The sequence below is a fragment of the Dermacentor silvarum genome, chromosome 8, assembly GCF_013339745.2.
Source record: "Dermacentor silvarum isolate Dsil-2018 chromosome 8, BIME_Dsil_1.4, whole genome shotgun sequence".
NCBI lineage: Eukaryota > Metazoa > Arthropoda > Arachnida > Ixodida > Ixodidae > Dermacentor > Dermacentor silvarum.
The window spans coordinates 52,159,527-52,178,066 of record NC_051161.1 but is presented as its reverse complement, the minus strand read 5'-3'; the positions used below and the strand labels follow the sequence as shown (position 1 = coordinate 52,178,066).

Sequence of the window (18,540 nt, the reverse complement as noted above, 5' to 3'; positions counted from 1 at the left end):
CTATGGGCATGTCCAGCATTGATCAGCAATACTGGGGTCACGGACGCGGCCTCCAATGAGGGCCTTCGGGCGCGTTGGCGGACTGCGCTGCTCAGTTCAGGCCTGGACCAGCAACTCTGGGCGATCCAGCAGGCCCGAGAAAGCTGCCGGGAGACACGGCCTCTCCGCTGGCTCCTAGGTGGGAGCCCAGCCCAGCAATAAAGTTCTTATCTCTCCTCCCACAGCTCGTGCCTCAGAATTAGACCGTGATTACGGCAAGCCAAACCCCAGAATAATTTTTTTTTTTTTCGTAACGGCCGCCACATGTGCTAATGCGCATACAGCAGCACCATTGGCCCCCGCACCACCCACTGCTTCGCTCGGGCGCCTGCGCGTTGCGTACACCGCAGACGCCGAAGCGACAGCCGCGACGGTCTGCGGCGGCGGCCGGCGACGGCAGCAGGAGGGAGCGTCGGCCCCCCCCGTTTCGGTCGCGCATGCGCCCGGGCCCCGCGATGCTCGCGCTCTCGCGTTGCGACAGTAGCGCCGCCGCACCTCTACCTGGCTGTCTGCCGCGTGCGCCATGATGACATCGGCGCCGGGCGGCCGCACTTCAGTTCCTCCGGCAGCAACTCTCGCCGATCTCCCGGCAGCGTCGTACCCCGAGAGCTGCTGCCACCGCACGCCACGCTCCCTCAGGACCCTGCAAGACCTCCCGCGATGAACGGCTGGCTCCTCGCGAACACCAAGCCGGCGTTGCGGCGACCAACGGAGCAGCGCCTCTAGGGGCGACGAGAGAAGCGCCGACGACGACGACGACTTCGTTTCGCGCGGGTCTGTGTGCGTGCGTGTGTGCGGATTATACAATATTACGGGTCCCCGTTCCGCGCGCTGGTGCTTTCTCGACGCGTCGCTCCTCCGTGACACGCGGTGGCTGTTCTCCTTCTTTTTTGTGAATTTTTTTGTTGTTTATCTGCGCGGCAGAAGTCACGCTTGTGTCGCAATTTCGTCATTATTCCGCGCGGCCCCCGACGCGCGCGCTCTCTCTCTCTCTCTCTGGATTTACTGTGCCTCCACACCAACTTGCCACGCATCGTGTACGCTCAACTGGATACGCGAACTGTGCGTGCGTGCGGCCCAGAGTTCCGAACGAGATCTGCGTGCGACAGACGACAGCTTTTTTTTCGCCGGTAACGGTAAGTCTGCAATTTGTCTGGCTTCCTTTTTTTCCATCGCAAATCGGGCGTGTTCCGGCAATCGGGTCTGTTTAGCCGTTCGCCTGGTTCGGTGAGCACTTTCGCGCTGAAAAAAAAAATAAAATAAAAAAAATAAAAGCGTTGTTGCCTGCGGTCGCCACGAGATGCATCGTTCTTTCGAGCTTATCAAGTGGTGTAACGTTGGGGCCCACTGGTACTACAAACTTAGCCTGTCGCCAGCGCGGGGATCCAAGCGTGCGATGCTTTATTTATTACCTTCGTCCGCCCTGCTCCATTTTCACTACTTCTGTGTTCCCTTTCGAGTCACGCCGACACGCCTGCGTGTGGACTGGCGCTAGCGGCTGCTCTTGCGAGCAGTGTTTGCAGCCGACCTTGAAAAATGAGCGTGTCGTCAAGGCCTGCGGCTGGCTCGCCGGTTCCCTTTAAAAAAAAGAAGAGAGAAAGTCGCCCCAGTCGGCTCCTCGGGGCGGCGTTTTCCATCACGTTTTATTTATTCGGCGAAAGGCAGCAGCCAAAGTAGTAGACGGTGCTGTCTCGTATACGAAGGGGGGGCATCGCGTGCACCGCGCCCCACCTCTTGTGTTTTCTTTGGTGTCTCGTCGTCGTTTTCAAGGTCGCCGCCGGCTCAGGTGAATGAGCGGCTTGTCTGTAAACGGAGGAGCCTACATCCTTCCACGCTTATGTGGCACGCGCGCGGTTGCCCCAAAACAACATCGGGGGTGACCAGCCACTAGTGGACGGTTGGACGCAACCTCGGCAGCTTTGGACGCTAGCACTGCGCGCCAAAAATGAAAAGTTTCGTCGTTTCTGAATTGTGCTTTTATTCACTGTTTCCGTCCCTCCGTCTTTCACTCTTGGGGTGTCCGCGTTTCTTTATATTATGAGCTTCGCGAGTCTGGTTTTTTGCGTGTCTGGCTTTTGCGTTCCGTCAGTCTCGGGGCAACCCCTTGGCCATTTAATAGGCACGATACACACGTGTCATTAACCGACGTTCACGTAATGCGGGTGCCGGGAAAGTTACGACGTGGAAAAAGAAAAAGAAAATCGGTGGAGAGGGGGGCGGAAGTTGGATTAGATAGACTTCCGTCGGCCGGCTCCCCTCCTTAGTAGCTGCTTGCATTTACATTTCGCTTCTCTCCGTTGAGACGTGATTTTTCTTAGTCTCTCTCTCTTTTTTTTTTTTTTTTGCTTTCTGTACCCTCCAGTGGGTGTGTTGGGTAAAGTAAAAGGCCCAAGTTATTACATTTTTATCTTTTCGTCTTGGCGTTACGTAACCGCCGGATGGAGGAGGAAAAGCGGCCAGACCCGTGAAGGCTCATTTTGGCCGTGATTTATTGCCTGTAAAACTCGCCGGGCATTCTTTCCTGGCGGGACCCGTATGAGACTGATCGCGGTGGACCGTAGGGCCGTAGGTACGAATTTTGTGGAGCGCTTTTTGCGTGGGTCGTTAATGGTATGCTGCGTGTTTTGCGCCGACTTGTTTGTGTGCCGTGGCGGAGGATAAGCGAGGTTTGGTTTTCTCTTTATTTCTTCTCTTCGCGCGCTTTCCGGTCGGAAGTGCTCGGCTTGTCGGACCCCCCAGCTTGTTCGGCTGAAGAATTGCTGAGCGGCCTGTATCTTACAGCGTGTATGGACTATGGGGCGTAGCTTTTGTAAACAAGGGCTGGTCGTGACGATTTTCGTTGTACTTGCTCTAATCCGCTGGCGAATCCATAAGCTTTGTAGCGTTTGTTTCCGCGCAACTCGGATGAATAAGTTGCCATGCATGTATGCTGTTTGCTACGTGTATACACGTATGCTGCTATGACTGGAATAAGCCTGACTACAGCCCCCCCCCCCCCCCCCCCCCCCATTCCTTCATTATTTAGGGACGCGACCTACTCTTTACACTTTCAACAATGGAATTCCTTTGCGTTGTCTTTACTTTGCGTGAACCTGATTTCTCGCTCGACTACTAAGGCGCAACTATATGGCGGCTCGGCTGCGGACAATCCTTTTAACGGTTGTTGAAGCAGATATAAAAGAAAGCGGCGTGAAGCCTACGTGCGCTTCTTTGCGGCGTCGCGGCGGCTAACCTTGGTCGCTAATCCCGTTTTTTTTTTTTCTTTTTTTTTTGCTTTTTCTTTTTTGTTCAATGTGGCGCGGTTGCAACAGCGCGGCGCGCCTTGGAAGTAGAGCATGGCGTGGCGGAGTTGAGGGGGCTAGGCGATTGGCGGGGATGGATGAAGGTCAGGGACTTGCGGACAGGCGGCGGATGGCCGCTGGCTGCTTCCACCCTCCTTTTACCCCCTCCCCGCTTACTGCCCCGTCTGTTGGCCGGCTGCTGCAGTGGGTGTTGAGGGAGGTAGAGGGGGGGGGGGGGGGGGGGGGTTGACGTGTTGCGCAACGCCTCTCCGGAGCGGCTGTACTAACCCACGGTCTCTCTAGTGCCGTGCACTGGCTTGGGCGTTGCAACGAATGGCTGCGTTAAGCGCTGTAACGCAGCCGTCGTACGGTAACTTTCGATACTCGTACGAAAGCGAGATCTGACGTGTTTCCCCGCGGAGCTCGCCGGAATGTCGTTGAGAGATGCAAACGACGTTTTGAGTATGCTTCTGCTTTCTATACATGGTAGCTGCGGATGGTGGCGTTTGTTAACTGTGTTAGTATAACCGACTGCTCTTAGATAGCCTATTTTCTAATTGTTTGCAGTTGATTAGCAGCAACATCGGCAAGCATTGATCGTTGAAGCGTGCTTAAAGATGAGCATGTTGTAGCGCTCAGTCTGCATCGTCTTCGGAGGTGCGGGCTCACAAAACTTAGCGAACATGAGTACCGTCCGCCGACTGGTAATAGCGGCCTATTTGGTCTCGTTACGCTGATCGCTATCATGAGCGACTCGCACTATAACGCCAGCCAGCGGTGAAACCTAAAAGTCAGAAATCTTGTAATGACGGGCACAGAAAAAAAAAAAAAGGGGGGGAGGGGGGGAGTTCTGTTATGTTTTTAATCCCCTGAACACGCTCGACTTCGATCTCTCTGCATTCAACTACGTTTCGGGCTTCGATAGAGCTTGAAAAGTTCGGTTGCGGTAGGCTTCACATGTGAATGGGAAGTGCCCGTATGACTAGGCTATATCAGTCAAACAATATAGGTGAAATTTCTGAAACAGCAGATAGGTCGCTTTACATGGCGGCAAACGCTTAGAAAAATGTCGTGAACTCCGTAATGCAGTTGGTGGTGCCACCTTCGGGTTCGCCAAGCATCATGTGAGCTTACGAGACCTGTGGAACGTCCGCTGAAGCTTTGATAGATGACTGTGCGGCGCCGGATTGCTTTCTATAGGGAAATGGGCGAACTTTCAACCAGGGAGCTTTCCGAGATCTTGCTGGAGAGAAAAGTACCTCGATCCGGGGGTTAACTAACCTATACATATTGTGCGTCATCATGCAATAAGCCAACAACCTCCTTATTAATTGCATGCAGTGACACCCTCTCTTCCGCGAGTAGCGCGCAATGCAAGAGTGGTAAGTTGGGCAAGCTGGTATATATGGTTGCATCGTGTAAAGAAGCGCTAGTAAAACACCGCACAAGAAAATGAATGCAACACAACAGTGGGGCAGCATGCCGTTTTTTCTCTTGTGCATTGTTTTTTCCTCGTGCGGGTATATCCACGATAAGATCATCTTTAATTTCCACTGTAGTACGAAGACCTCTCCTAACGATCTTCAGTATACTCTTGTCTCGCGTCTACTGACTCCCTCCCTTTGCCCTCAATATTCCTATCTTATCGCTTAATCATCTACCGCTATCGACTCCCTTTTCCTTTCCTTGGCAGTCTCCATTCTGACTCTAATAGAGCAGCAGTGATCTTACCTTCGCATTTCATGACCTCAATCTACACTTCCTGAGCTATACCTCTTGAATCCACACTACTTTCTTCCTTCCTGAGCGTTACGCTTACCATTTTCTGTCCATTCGCTCGTTGCGCGTTCCTTAGTTAATTCGAGAATGCCTTTGTTATCCTCCAAGATCCGGCCCTATAGGTTGGCGCACTGGTAGACTGCTGTGGCTGTATTTTCCATTTCTAAGATAACGGTAAGACGCCGTTGTCACCAGGCCGGTAGCTCAGTGAATTCATATGATTGGCAGGTGGCTGCCCTTCGTGGTGATTTAAGGCAGTTTGTGAGGGCAAGGTTCACGGTTGGACATCGCAAGATCAACTGATCGATAGCGTAGGCCAATCACTGCCTGCTCTTCCATTCGATTGATTTACTTATTGGTCACTTGATTTTGCGACCTCGGCCCCAGCTGAGATGTGCTGCAATAACAGCCCGGCCTGGTACAAATTATTTGCACGAGACTTGAAAGAGACAGCACTCGAGACGGTGAAGAATTCTGTGACACGAGTGGTTGGCTATTCTTGGCGCGTATGAATGACTCTCGAATCATGTGCTTGTCTAGAGCGGGGCTACGCAGAAGCGAGTCTCCTCCAGTAAAATTATTTCACTCACTCACTCAGAATCATGTGTTCTCCCTCTGTTTCACGCCCGCTCCCCTTCTCTACGCATAGGGTAGCAAACTGGTCAGTCTAGCCAATTAACCTCCCGGCCACTCCTCCCTTCTCCTCTCTCTCTCTCTCTCTCTATATATATATATATATATATATATATATATATATATATATATATATATATATCGGGTGCAGAAGGTCAGGCCGCCCTCTCTGCTTCTTCAAAGCTTTCTCTGTTCACGACAGGCCAGTCCTGCATGGTGTTGACACTATAAGCCGGACGCCGCTCGGAGTACTGGCAAAGCGCGCTAAGAAATGGGGTTAAAACAGGATCGTTGCCTTATCCCTGCCAGGGTCAGCTTAAACAACATCCGCGCCGTTTTATCGTGTCACGTGCTTGGCGTGGTGGTCTAGCAGAGGCACGGCGCTGAAACGCGACCGACGTCTCCTAGACAGGAGGTAGATGCAGCGGCAGCATTCTCGGGTGGAGGTGGAGGCAAACGGTTGCTGCTGCGGCCAGCTGCGGTCATGATTGTCGCACTGATTACCGCGTTCGAGAGACCACTGCTGTGCACGGCTCGTTGCCGACGGTTATGTGGGGTGTCGTTCCGCAAAACGGGGCTGGGCAGTGGAGAAAAACACTTTAACGTCTTACAGCGTCTGTAGATACTCGGGGCCGAGACCTCTAAATTCGTGTTTCGTGCCCTATTTTGCGCAGTTGAAGGAGTATAGAGTGTATTTATTCAGATCTTTGGGGGTTACGGCATTCATTCTTTACTAGTCATGCAGGGTCTCGACGACCTCGGAGGTTTTACGAGAGGAATTGGCCAGGTACTAGGCTAGCAAACGACCCATAAGCTGAATATAAGGTTGCCAGTCTGCACCGTATATCTCACTTTCCCTCTTTGTTGCCGCAATCAATCAATAAACCAATCAGTCAATCAATTCGCGCTTTGTAATAATTCGTTTCCTTTTACGTTATGTCAGTGAACATTTAGTACTATGTGCTTGTTGGGTGACTTTATTGGAATGAGCTGTGGTTTTTCGTCTGAGAGGAGGAGCTGTCTGGCTCGGCGGTGCGTAGGTACCTAGGGGAGGGTTGCCTGGGAAAGGGAACAGACCTTATCGGACGCGCTGTCCGTGTTGACGCAACCTGTGCGCGCGCCGCTCTCCTCCGAGGAGGGCAAGAAGACAAAAGGCGGAGAGGCGCAATGCGAGTGATGGCGGAGGGATGGGGGCGCCGGTCGCCAGCCGTGAATGATGGAGACAGACCGACGGCCCTCAGTTGATAAATGGTGGCGAGCATCCAGCGTCACCTCCTCTGCGGCTGTCAGTTAACTTTAACTGTATTTGTCTTCCTTTCTTCAACGTAACCTTGGTTACGTTGTTGTTTCAAACGTTTGTTCGACAGAAAGGAAACTGGGGCTTTTTTTGTTGCTGTTGTTGTTTTTGCCAATGCATCAGGCCTCTAGGGAAAAGGAAGGGAAATGGGAAGGGATTAACAGAGAGAGAGAGAGAGAGAGAAACAAGTGAGGGTGAGAGAAATGTAAACGTTTGCTGGGCCTTGGAAGATCCGTGTCATTTTTCCTGTCCTTTATCCTCCTTTCCGGAGAACTGCTGACCGGTGTTCAGCTGACAGCCGCGCGCTAGACAGTTACGGGGAGGTCAGCCGCCACCACCTAGATGGTCAGCAGGCTTTCCTCTTCTCTGTCAAGCAAACGTTTCTTCTGAAAACACCCTGTACGCGTCTGCTTTGTGAGACGCTATACGACAAGCAGGCTTCATCTCGTCTCCATGCAGCTGCATGCAGGCATGGACTCTCTCTCTCTCTCTCTCTCTCTCTCTCTCTCTATATATATATATATATATATATATATATATATATATATAATATGCGTCGTCGCTGTCGTCGGGTGTTTTTCCGCGCGGAGAAATGCGCACGCGCGTGCGTGCATGCGGTTTTGTGTTTCGCCAACGAATATTGCGATGACATTTAAGGGGCGGCCCCCTGCTACGCGGTGTGTCGGCAGGTGTCATCTCGATGGTGGGGGCTGCGACGGTATAGGAGAACTTGAGAACCGGTGGCAGTGCACGCAGCCCTGATGAAACCGAAAAAAGAGAGAGAGAAAAAAAAAGGGGGGGGGGGGGGGGTGCTGTATCGTGGAGTCTACTTATGCAATAAGAGATACAATGTATAAAGACTCGCTCCGCAATAAAATTTCCAGACGGCATATACCTTCGCGAGAAAAATACATCTCCGTCTCTTCTCCCTGCACCGTTTTTTCTGCCATTCTCCCTGGCTTCTTGCAGAGAGATGTTTCTGTCTATGAGAAACTGTGCATACAGTTTGTCTGTCAGAAAACTTGGCACACACTTGCAAAAAAATCAGATTCAGAAAATCAGCACCTGGACAGAACCGCTGTTGGAGGAATCAGAAACTCTAATAAACCACAATAATACTTCGACCTTTTCTGCCATTCTCCCTGCATGCTTCTTATGCAGAGACATTCGTGCATATGACAAAACTCAGCGTACACTTGGAAAAGAAAATAAATTATATGCAGCTCGACAGAAAATGATGAGGTCACCAAAAACTCAAAAGGAACGATAAAAGACAATTAATGGAACACCACCCGTTTCCTTCCATTCTCAGTGGCTTCATGTACAGAAGTTTGAGAGAACTGGGCACGTCTCTATAAAAAAAAATAAAAGAAAAATCATGATTATATCATCTCAACTGAAACTCGATTGAAGGGTATTGAAGGCTAAAATAAAAAGAAGAAATCTAAAAAAAGGAGGAAAGAAAAAAATGGAACAGAATTTGCACTGTCTTTTGCAAGGGCCCAGTGAAACCTCGGCATGTAGTAACTCCGGTTATAGTTAAGTTCTCGCGTCAATAAATAAACAAAAAAAGTGGGCGCAATCCCTATGGATATATTTTTTTTATTCCTATGGTACTCGCGCGTAAAAATGAATAGGAAAGTCGGGGATATTGGATCTGCGGTTTATTGAAGCAAATCCTTGCTATTGGATACACCCAGAGTATATACCTCATTCACGCTGTAACCATTAAAAAAAAAAAAAAGCTGTTACGCACTCTATGTACTATATAGCGAGGTTACTGAAGGCTCTTGTTGTTAAAGAAATTAGCACAGTTGAGCGCCTCTATACAACAAAATGACCTGTATAACGAATACATAATTCTGTCCCGGTTCTATTGTGAGCTATGCGTTGCACGAACTTCATAACGAAGTGACCTGCATAACGAATCATTTCGGGGGCCCCGAGCACTTCGCGTTGCTTCATTTCATTTCCTTACCTTAAATACCCCATAGGGGCATTACATGAAGGGTTGGGTGTACATATCATATATTCATCATACATTAGTTAAGGATCACTGAGCACAAGTGAATTCTTAAATACAGCACACGTGAACGTAATGGGTACCTAATTCCATCAAGTACCTACATAGATGGCACAAATAACGAATGGAAAAGCATATCTCGTGCTTTTATATTCTGAAAGATGGTATTTTTTTTTGCACGAATCTAGGGGCGCAGGTTATGGCGGCAATCAGGTGGGGCAGATTGTTCCAATCTGTTGCTGCGCGTTATAAAGACGTTTCGACTGTATTTTTTTTTTCTCCTTTCGACATTCTTCGTTCCTTCTCACTTGTGCTTTCGTTTTTGTTTTCGCTTTTTTTTTTCCCCTTTAGTGCTGAAGCCATGACTACATGGCTTCCGTGGTAATGGTTAAACGCATGTCCCACACAGTGTTCAGCGAGACTAAATGAACGGGAAATAAGCTACACTCGTTACATATTGTTGCGAGAATATCGTTGGGCCCCTTTGGCAGATTAACATCAGAAACTAGGATGGCGTTGAGAGGCCCGCTCTGACGAAGAATGACGCAACGGACAAGAAAGAAGCACAACACGAACGCAGAACTAACAACATATATCTATTTGCAGATTACACGAATATGCATAACACGTAGCACACGTACGATCAGCAGCCAAGTAATCAATTTCTAACTCGGCGCGCTCACACACGGCCTCGCAGCACACATATTACCAAAGTTATGAATAAAGAAAGCTTCGGCGACCATTTGGGCAGTCTTGTCTGTGTGGCTGGACAAAATTTTTGCACCTGAGAACAATGGCTTGCACTTACACTCTTTACAGTGTAAGGAGCAGCGGAGGAAATTAATATACGATGGAAATTGTTGCATAAAATGGGTGCGCACGTAATGCAAACATGCACATAAACATGCACATTATGCAAAACGAAATCATTTTGTCTGAACGTACTGGCCATTTCTATTAGCGCCATATATGTTAACGCGAGAAGCACAGTACGATGAAATAGACGCTTGTAATGCGTAAGTAGTTAAATGCGGAGCAATTCGTGTTGGCAGTAGATTTTGGTAGAGGGGCGCTATGGTGGCAAGTGTAATGTCAAAGTTGTCTTTATTTAACTTATTTGGCAAATTCATTATGATAATCTCGTTTATCTCCACTGCAGGACGGAGGCGTCTCCCAGCGATCTCCAATTACAACTGTCTTGTGCCAGTTGGACCAGTCTTATGCCTCCTAATTTCATCGGACCGCCTATACTCCATCTCGCAAGTAACTTGCGGCACTGTGTAAGCTGCAGAGCTCCTTAGCCAATAGGAAAGGCCGAATGCCCCTCGAAATGTGTTCATCCGCGCCGCGTGGTCTGCTCAGCTGAATTCGTTGTACACCACATGCACGCGAAAAGGTCCTAACACGTCACGTACATCGCCGTAACGTATCATGTACCAAGCAAAATTAAAGCTCTCCAATCCCGCCATTAATGAGACAGTTACGCCCGGAACTATATTACGCTGCGCAAGGATGTTACCTGAGGACGCGTCGTACCTTCCGCAGTGCGACAAACGACTTGCGAGATGGAGTATAGTTCCCTGCCGTCCTCGACTGCGCTTTCTTTACAAAATCATGCTTGTATCATATTAAATTGGTTCGTAACCCGTCAGATTCGAATACCCGCACCACGAGTAATCGTTCCTCGAAGTAAATAGTTTTGCGCTTTCTCTCGTGTCGTTCGCGACCGCGGCGGCGGCCCGGCGCGACAGGCAGCCTTCGCGCACCTGCATGCCAGGCGCAGCAGCAGTCGGTGCGGAGTGCGCGCGCGCCTGTCGTGCTTCCCGGCCTGGCTTTTAGAGGGCGCCGGCCCGCCGGCGGCACGCGCACGTTGTTTGTAAACAAGCGTGCAACGACTCCATCCCCGCCCGCATGTTCGCACGTTTTTGCGGTGCGGCTCTCATCGTTGCTGTTGTTGCAGCCGCGTCTGCGGTCGTCGCAGGTGGGTGAAAAAGGTTTGTGTATGCGTTGTCGTTGTTGTTGGTGTGATCGATGTGCGTCTTCTCCCTCCCCGAGCGGAGTGGGGACGAAGAAGAACCCGTGCGGTGTTCGGTGCGAAAGAATATAAACGGGCCACATCACAACAATCGCGGTAGACTTGGGGTCCGGAGGGACGAGGCTGTGGCGACGACAAGAACGCAACAAAGAAAAAGGGGGGTGGGTGGGGGGTGGTGGGTCTTGCCCCCCCGGGTCCGCGGTCTTTTGCCGCTTGTCGAAGCGTGTATCGCGTTCGGGGTGTAGGGGTTGCAGGGGATGGGGTTGGTGGCGTGGGGAATACTCTTGGCGAGTTTGGTTGCTCTTTTTTTCTGGGGAGGGTGTTGATTTGTGACAGCTAGCAGTGGTGCATACTTCCACAACAATGAACCCTCACTGTCGACAGGTGAATTCCTCAGAGCTCGTTAGCAGGTTTAAAAGTCGATGCTTGTCGTATTCTCGTCATTTTCCCTTCTGTAGCTCTCTTGACATACAACCTGTCTCGTCGCGGTCTTGTTGCCTTTTTTTTTTATTTCCATTTTTTTTCTTTGCTGGGACGGAAAGAGGGGAAAGAAAGCAGTCATTGCAATAGAGAAACCACGGCCACTGTGTCACTAGAAGGTGGACTTTACTTTCTAGATGCTATGATAGTAAGCGTGTAGCGAGTGAGCGAAGTGTGCTCAGTTCACTGTCAAATTCCTGGCCGTCCTTTTTTTGCTTCAACTCCGTGGTGAAATTTGTCACGTCAGCCAGCCATAAAGGGGAACCAGAAGAAGGGATTCTGCATTGTCCAGCCTCCGCTCTACTGAAGGGAAGCTTCGCGGAAGGATTATCAATCCACAATTAGGCGATAACGGCACCCTACTTTAGAGCATGCAGCCGGCTCTCGATTGGCTCACACGAGTTCGTACCGTCTTCGCTGCAATACGCAGTACTGACTTTTGACGCGTCAGGCGGTGTTCGTGGCTTTGTAGGATCACTTCTGCGAGACGTCCTCGCAAGTACATCTACACGATGCCGAAACGAAGACGAAAAATGAAAGGCCGGTTTCGGACAATGGAAACGCGTGTGGCCCCGACATTACTTAGTTTTCCCAGCGGGTGTTCTCGCATTTTAGCGGCCAACGTGGTCATGGCCATCGAGCTTTCTATGAAAATGTCATCTGCGATTTTTTTTTCTTGGTCTGAGTTGAAGGGGCGCGCGGTTGTTTGTTTGTTTGTCGCGTGCCCAAAGGCTAACTTCACTTTTAACGCGCAACAAACAAGCAAGCAAATCTGCGCCTGTTCATCTCGGAATGCATCGCGCCCTCGTGTATCTGTTGGGGACTCAGTAAGACTTGTGCTCGTCTTTTGTTTCTGTGTGCCCCTACATAATCGTCATATAGGAGTTCTGTAGCGATTCTATTGAATTTCTGTCACAGAGGTGTAGACGTTCTGTTGAGATGCAATTGAATGTCTTGTGTGATTTTCGTAAGGGATGATCCAGTGTACCTAAAGCTATATGCGAGCCTCGTTTACTCTGTTTAGCCAACTCCGTTGTATAATTTCCGAACCTGTGACGTTTCCTCTTAGCTTATAGTATGTTTTGTTGTTAGTACTACTATAGGAACAAAAGTAGCCGTCACTGTTATAGGATGACTAGATATTTCTTTTATTTTCATTTCAGTAAAAAGAAAGGTAATGGAGCGTTTTATTGCTTAATCTTCTTTCTCGCCACATTTTCTTTTTCATTTCTCTAATCGAAATTAGTCTATACTCTTAGCGGAAAAATGCAAAACCTAAACATTTTTCGTTATGAAACTCGCTTGTCCTTGCAAAGTTTCACATGCCGCTCTTCCTAGGTGTTCTACTACGTTTAAGAAACGCAATAGATACTGCTGCTTTGAGTGCGTTGACAATGTCTCTGAGATCAGTTTCTTAATATAGCCGAATACTGTTCGAGTTCGATATCTGCCAAATTCGCGCGTTTGCTCTGCAGGTCAACCATCAATAATAATGGGTTCGGCGGCAAACGTGAAAGGTGAAGCAAGGGGGTGACGACTTGCGCATTTCCGCATTACTCGTTCGATCGGTTTATTCGACGCCTCACGCCTGCCACGTGTGGAGACTTGCCGAATTAGTTCGTTTCGCGTTGCCATCGGTTAGCGAGTTTCCGCGGTTAATTGAGGTAATGGAAGGCTTCAGTGTATCCGTAAACGTATTACAGCTTACGTAACATCGGAACACTTAAGAGCCACGCTGGCGGAGACACAGAATTGATCATCATGTATAGTGTTCGTGTTGCTCAGTGGCACTGGTGGCGCCGCCTCGTGACGCGGACGTCAACTGGAGCACACAAAACTATAACTGCACTGACCATATGTTCTACCGATCAGCTGGTGCAAGGACGCTGGCTGGAATAATAATTAGCTTACAGTGGAGTTGTTTTTTTTTTTCACCTGCGTGAACGATGACTCAACACAAAAATATTAGGCGTTGCATTTGAAAAAAGCGTCACAAGATGGCGTTGCTAGCGTTGCTGCTGCCATTCTGCGACACAGAATGGACGAAGAGGTCAAGAAAGTTGGCAACGAAGTGCAGGGCAATTGAAAGTGTAAATATACACCCAGGAGTTACACACTCAGAAAGAAAGTGAAAGCAACATAGACAGACGATTGGATACAAAGAATAGAAAAGAAAAAAGACAGTGGAAATTTACACGAATGAGAAGAAAGAAATTAGAAGGGCACATCTGTACGATAACATGAAGCCTCAAGTAGCAAGCATGATAACTTGCTACTTGAGGCTCGAGCTGGTTATTGCCTGAGGACAAAAACATAGCGAAGCAAATATTCGCAACAAGACGAGGCAAGTGTATGCTGCAGCAAATATCCGGAGACCACTCAGCGCATCTATATAAAGGAATGCGAAGGGATTCACCCAGTGAGACCCGTGGGTAACGTACACCTTCCAGAAACGCTTGGATTTAAAGTGGACAGAAGCATTTCAACCGGTCAGCAGTCGAGATAAGCAAGAGGCGTTTAGAGTATTGGTGGAATAATATCAGCGAAGAGATCGATACGACCGGATCCGTTACAGGCATAGGTAGCGGTACAAAGTAGATAGAAGTTTTGAGGAAGAAAAAAAAAAGATTATGCAGATGTATACAAAAATGCTAGAATGAAAAACATGTATAGCATACCTGAGTAACTGAAGCAGGGTAGATGACTATTTGTCACCACCGCATTTCAAAGGCGATACCACGAAAGCATCATCATCGTCTGCCATCGATTTGTCCGATTTTCAGATATATTGCATCTCCGACAACTCTTTGCGATCCTACCTCGGTGTGATATTTCCCGAAAGTTAGTCAAGAATTGAATGCTTCAAAGGAACCCTATATATACTGTACGTTTCGGTACGGTCCTTCAGATAAGTGTGGCGGCGTCCGACGTAGCTTCACCCGATTATAAATCGTTGTACGGTTCGTCGAAAGCGAAGGCTTGCGCAAAGGCTCTCACTCGTGTTCTTTACTCGTGGGTGGACTTGGACGCACGCTTGGAAGCTTGCCCCCGGACCCCTTTGGTCGTTCGGGCGCCTATCGGGCTTGGCGAGCTCTTTGACAGCATCGTTGCGTCAACGCATGTCGCTGCCTATGTGTATATATGTTATGCAATTTGTCTCGAAATGCAGCGATAATTCAATTTCAGCCGAAGCGGTACGTCCTCCAGGATCGATGCAACGAGGCGAAAAAGAAGGACCCATCAAGAGTGTACAGACGACCCATAATACCGCGCGTCCGTGTTCATTGCTAATATAAGAGGCCCATGCGATGTACAGCCGAAGCTGTCAATGGCAAGACGTGTGCGAGCAGTCTTCGGTTCCCGCCGGCCGCCGACGTCGTCGCCGTCGTGTTCGGGTTGCGACCGCGTTACGTCATCGGCCGTCTCGCTGGCGGCGCCGCGTCACACCGCATAGCGGCCCGAGTGTGGTGTACGTGTTACCGGGCCGCAACAAAGTGATACCCTGAGTCGAGGAATTGCCTCGCCGCGCCACCAGTGGACCCCCACCCCCCTTTCGAAACGGCCTTGCGCGGCAATCCCCGTTCATCACTCGCAATTCGCCGCCATTTGAAGAAGGGGGTATTCGCTCGATCCCGGCGGCGCCCCTCCGCAGTCCGCCGTCGTGGCGTTCCAAAAAGAACAGCTCGCGTATCGCCATCACCCGTTCGAAGCCCAACTCTCTCTCCTCCCTTCCTTCCTTTCAATGTATCTCAGTGTATTATTTCTTTGCACTGCTTTCACGGGGCTTTATTCGCCAGACGTCGTCGACTTTCTCTCTCCTTCTCTGCGGGATGCCGACTGTCTCACTGACTGCCCGGCCGTACTCGGCTTCTTCTTCTACCTATTACCAGTATTACTATTTTTTGTCGGTATTTTTTGTTTCTCTGTCCCTGGCCTCGCATTGTCGCCTTCGGATCGCTCGCGTTGCCTTCGGAGGCGGCCACCGCATCACGCGCGGACAGCCCCGTCGCGTTTTATAACGCGAGGAGGCTCGCGCGGAGGAGTCCGCTGTCGTCGCTTGCGAGGTCCTCCTATACACTGCTGTCTGCGACGGCGATCGGTTCAAGTGACCGCGACTTTGGAACGCGCGCTGGGCCCCCAAGTCGGCGAACGTGAGTCGCGACACAATTCCGAGAAGCATGTGCCTCGCTGTTTTGTAACCCCTTCTCCTCCGCCCTCGCCTCGCCTCCAGCTGCTTTTCTGGCTCTGTTCCGTCGGAGCTGTCCTCGTCGTTTCGAGACCGGCGGAGCGAGGGGGAAGCGAGCTCGGCGTCGGGAGGCCTCGACTTGTGCACGATGCTCCTTATTCTTTTTCCCTGTGTTTTTTTGTCTTCCGGACCCCGCATCGAAACACCGTTTGTCTCTCTCTCCTCCCCTCTTTCGACGTCACCGCCGCACCCCGACGTCGATGCGGTTATAATACCGGGTAGCCGAGAGGAAGCCAGTCGTCGTGATCGTCGCCAGTTGCGGTGATCGCGGGCCTAGCCCTGTAGCCAGCCACCTCTGGAACTGTGCCGCCTCGTAGTCTTCGCACTGAGCGAAGGGAGCATACAGTAAGGAAACGCATCCGGGGGCTCCTTTTTTTGCTTAAACCGGCGTCGACGATATACGAGTAGGCATCGGTGTTCGGATCTCTCCCGAACCGAATCGACGTTCCTCGGCTTGAAGACGGCTGGCTTCGTCAACGAACGTCGTCGACCGAGCCCGAAGCTGTCGGCTTTCGGAGGCAAGGCGAGAGCGTTGAGTTTATCAGACTTGATAGTTGAACACGCGTATTGAATGCGGGCTGTAGTTGGAGCGTGTATTTTCCGAGGCTCTTATGCTAGCCCTGCAAGGATGATGCTTGAGGACTATGAAGACGCGGATGGACGCAGACAGACGAAAACATCTGTCCGGTCTTTGTCCTCGTAGACATCAAGTCCAGTCTTTGCAGCGCTGGAAGAACCTTGACAGTTAAACACGCAGCTCACTGACACCCAGGCTGTGTATGGATGTGTTACTTCGGTTCCCGTTTCCAATTTTCTTTTTCCGTGGGAACCGTTAGTTGTGGTCTGCAGTAGTGAAAGGTTCCGTCCTTAGATGTCCTGCCCTGTAGTTTCGTATTTTCGCTACATACTGCATGCAGAACTGCGCTGGATGCGAACTGTGTAGACACTTGTGCGGACCGTTTTCTGAGCGATCTCCGATAACGCTGGTCATGCAGAAGCAGAGGTGTGCGAGTAATTTTTCGTGACCGAATCCAATACTCATCGAATAGTGCCTGAAGCCAATAGTTTTCAATTAATGAATAGCCGTTATTACAATTAATATAGAACGATGTTCACACCCCAGTATATAGTCTTCAAGTTAGCTAGTTTCTTTCATTACATATAGTACATTATGAAGCGTCGTTTATTAAAAGCACATGTGGAGCAGTAGGATCAAGCAAGTAGTTTCTTCGCATGCACGGGGCTCTTCAGAAAGCTCGAATGATCGCTGTACAGCCTGCAAAGTCTGGCTAATTAAGTAACGTATAGCCTGCTCCACTGCGCAAGTTCTCATGTTTCATGCCTACGCTATGCCCTCGGGGGTGCGAACTTACGGTACTCTTGCTCCTATTTTATGTTTATTGGGGCGCAGTTGACGTTTTGAAATATTTGAAAGGTGTTCGAAAAATATTAGCATTTACGAATAGTGACTGTAGGACACAATTCGATTCGAGCTGAAGGTGCACTATACTGCAGCATTCTGCGGAAGTGCGAAATCGCGTGAGCACCACACTTAGGAATGCAAATTTCACTGTGCTCGTGAAACTTACCTTGTATGAGGCCATTCATACCCTCACGACCAAAGGGATATCGACGTCATGATCGCGTTGCTGTCAATTGTGAGGCGTTACACGAGCCTCTGTGTTGACGGTACCGCGTCTTGTATATATATATATATAGCACCTACCTGATTTATTTATTTTTGTTCTTCTTAGCAGAGGACCGCGTGTGCAAAAATACGTGGTCCAATCTTACGTTTATCTACCCGCGTTTTTTTTTTTCGTTTTTTTTCCTTTTTTTTACTGCGATACCAAGCCCACCATTATTTTGCAACAGGAACGGCGCTGTATACGATATTATTTGCTTGTATATCCAAAAAGTGAAAAGCGTGCCGTTGTTGTACACGCCTATATATTTATAGTTCTCGGGCGTTACGGCGATTCCGTGACCTTGCTTATCGTTCGTATATCGAAGGAAGGTACTTGCAGTATCCGGGATGCCCTGTGTCACGTGCGCTCACCTTCCTAGCGATTTCGGCGAATTTCTTGCTTGAAGAGGAATCGCGCCGCGAATGAGGACATTCTGCGAGCATATATATTTCTGTGAAGCTGCAGCCGTTCAAACTACAGGTTCATTGTATCGAACGTCGCTGGGACTTTCGTTTAATTCCATGAGACCCAATTAACGCTGCTTTTTTGTGTATGAGATTTATAACTTTATAGGTGCTTTCGAGGAGAGATATCGGCGCGTTCTTTGCGCGTGTATTGCCCCGTTACAACTGATTTCGCTGTAACCAGTTTTCTTGCCGTGCAGTCTTAAGTGCATAAATAGTCGATCAAGCGAAGTTCGCGTTTTTTTTTTTTTTTTAACCTCTTATAGACATTACGAGCGAAGTTGTATCACGAAGTAAGGGCGCGAGCGCGAACCCGGTTCTGGCGCGTCGGTTTCGTGTATGATTCGCAAATAATTACGGCTGACCCGATATTCGTTTCGTGATTATGCAAGTTGTATACGCGACATGGTAATCGCGCTGGCATATGCGTATAGCATTAACTTACGCGCTCCATATAACTATCTACTCGTGATCGACGCCGCGAGCCATACGAAGCAGGTATAATTACCGTGCGCATTCTGCTGCTGCTAAACTCGCATTTACGCTGTGGTCTAGTTACACGCATACGAAGAAAT

General features: G+C 49.5%; 1 protein-coding gene across 5 annotated transcripts in view; it reads left to right on the top strand.

Annotated features, from left to right (window-relative positions):
- Nucleotides 1-545: 545 nt before the first annotated feature.
- Nucleotides 546-18,540, top strand: part of LOC119461224 (solute carrier organic anion transporter family member 74D) — a 169,039-nt gene continuing 151,044 nt past the window's right edge. For 4 of the 5 annotated variants that reach the window (XM_037722454.2, XM_037722450.2, XM_049672072.1 and 1 more), the window contains exon 1: nucleotides 546-1,175. The gene's annotated coding sequence lies outside the window, so the exon portion shown is untranslated. The remainder of the gene's footprint in view (nucleotides 1,176-18,540) is intronic. The other variant, XM_037722455.2, reaches the window with a different exon arrangement.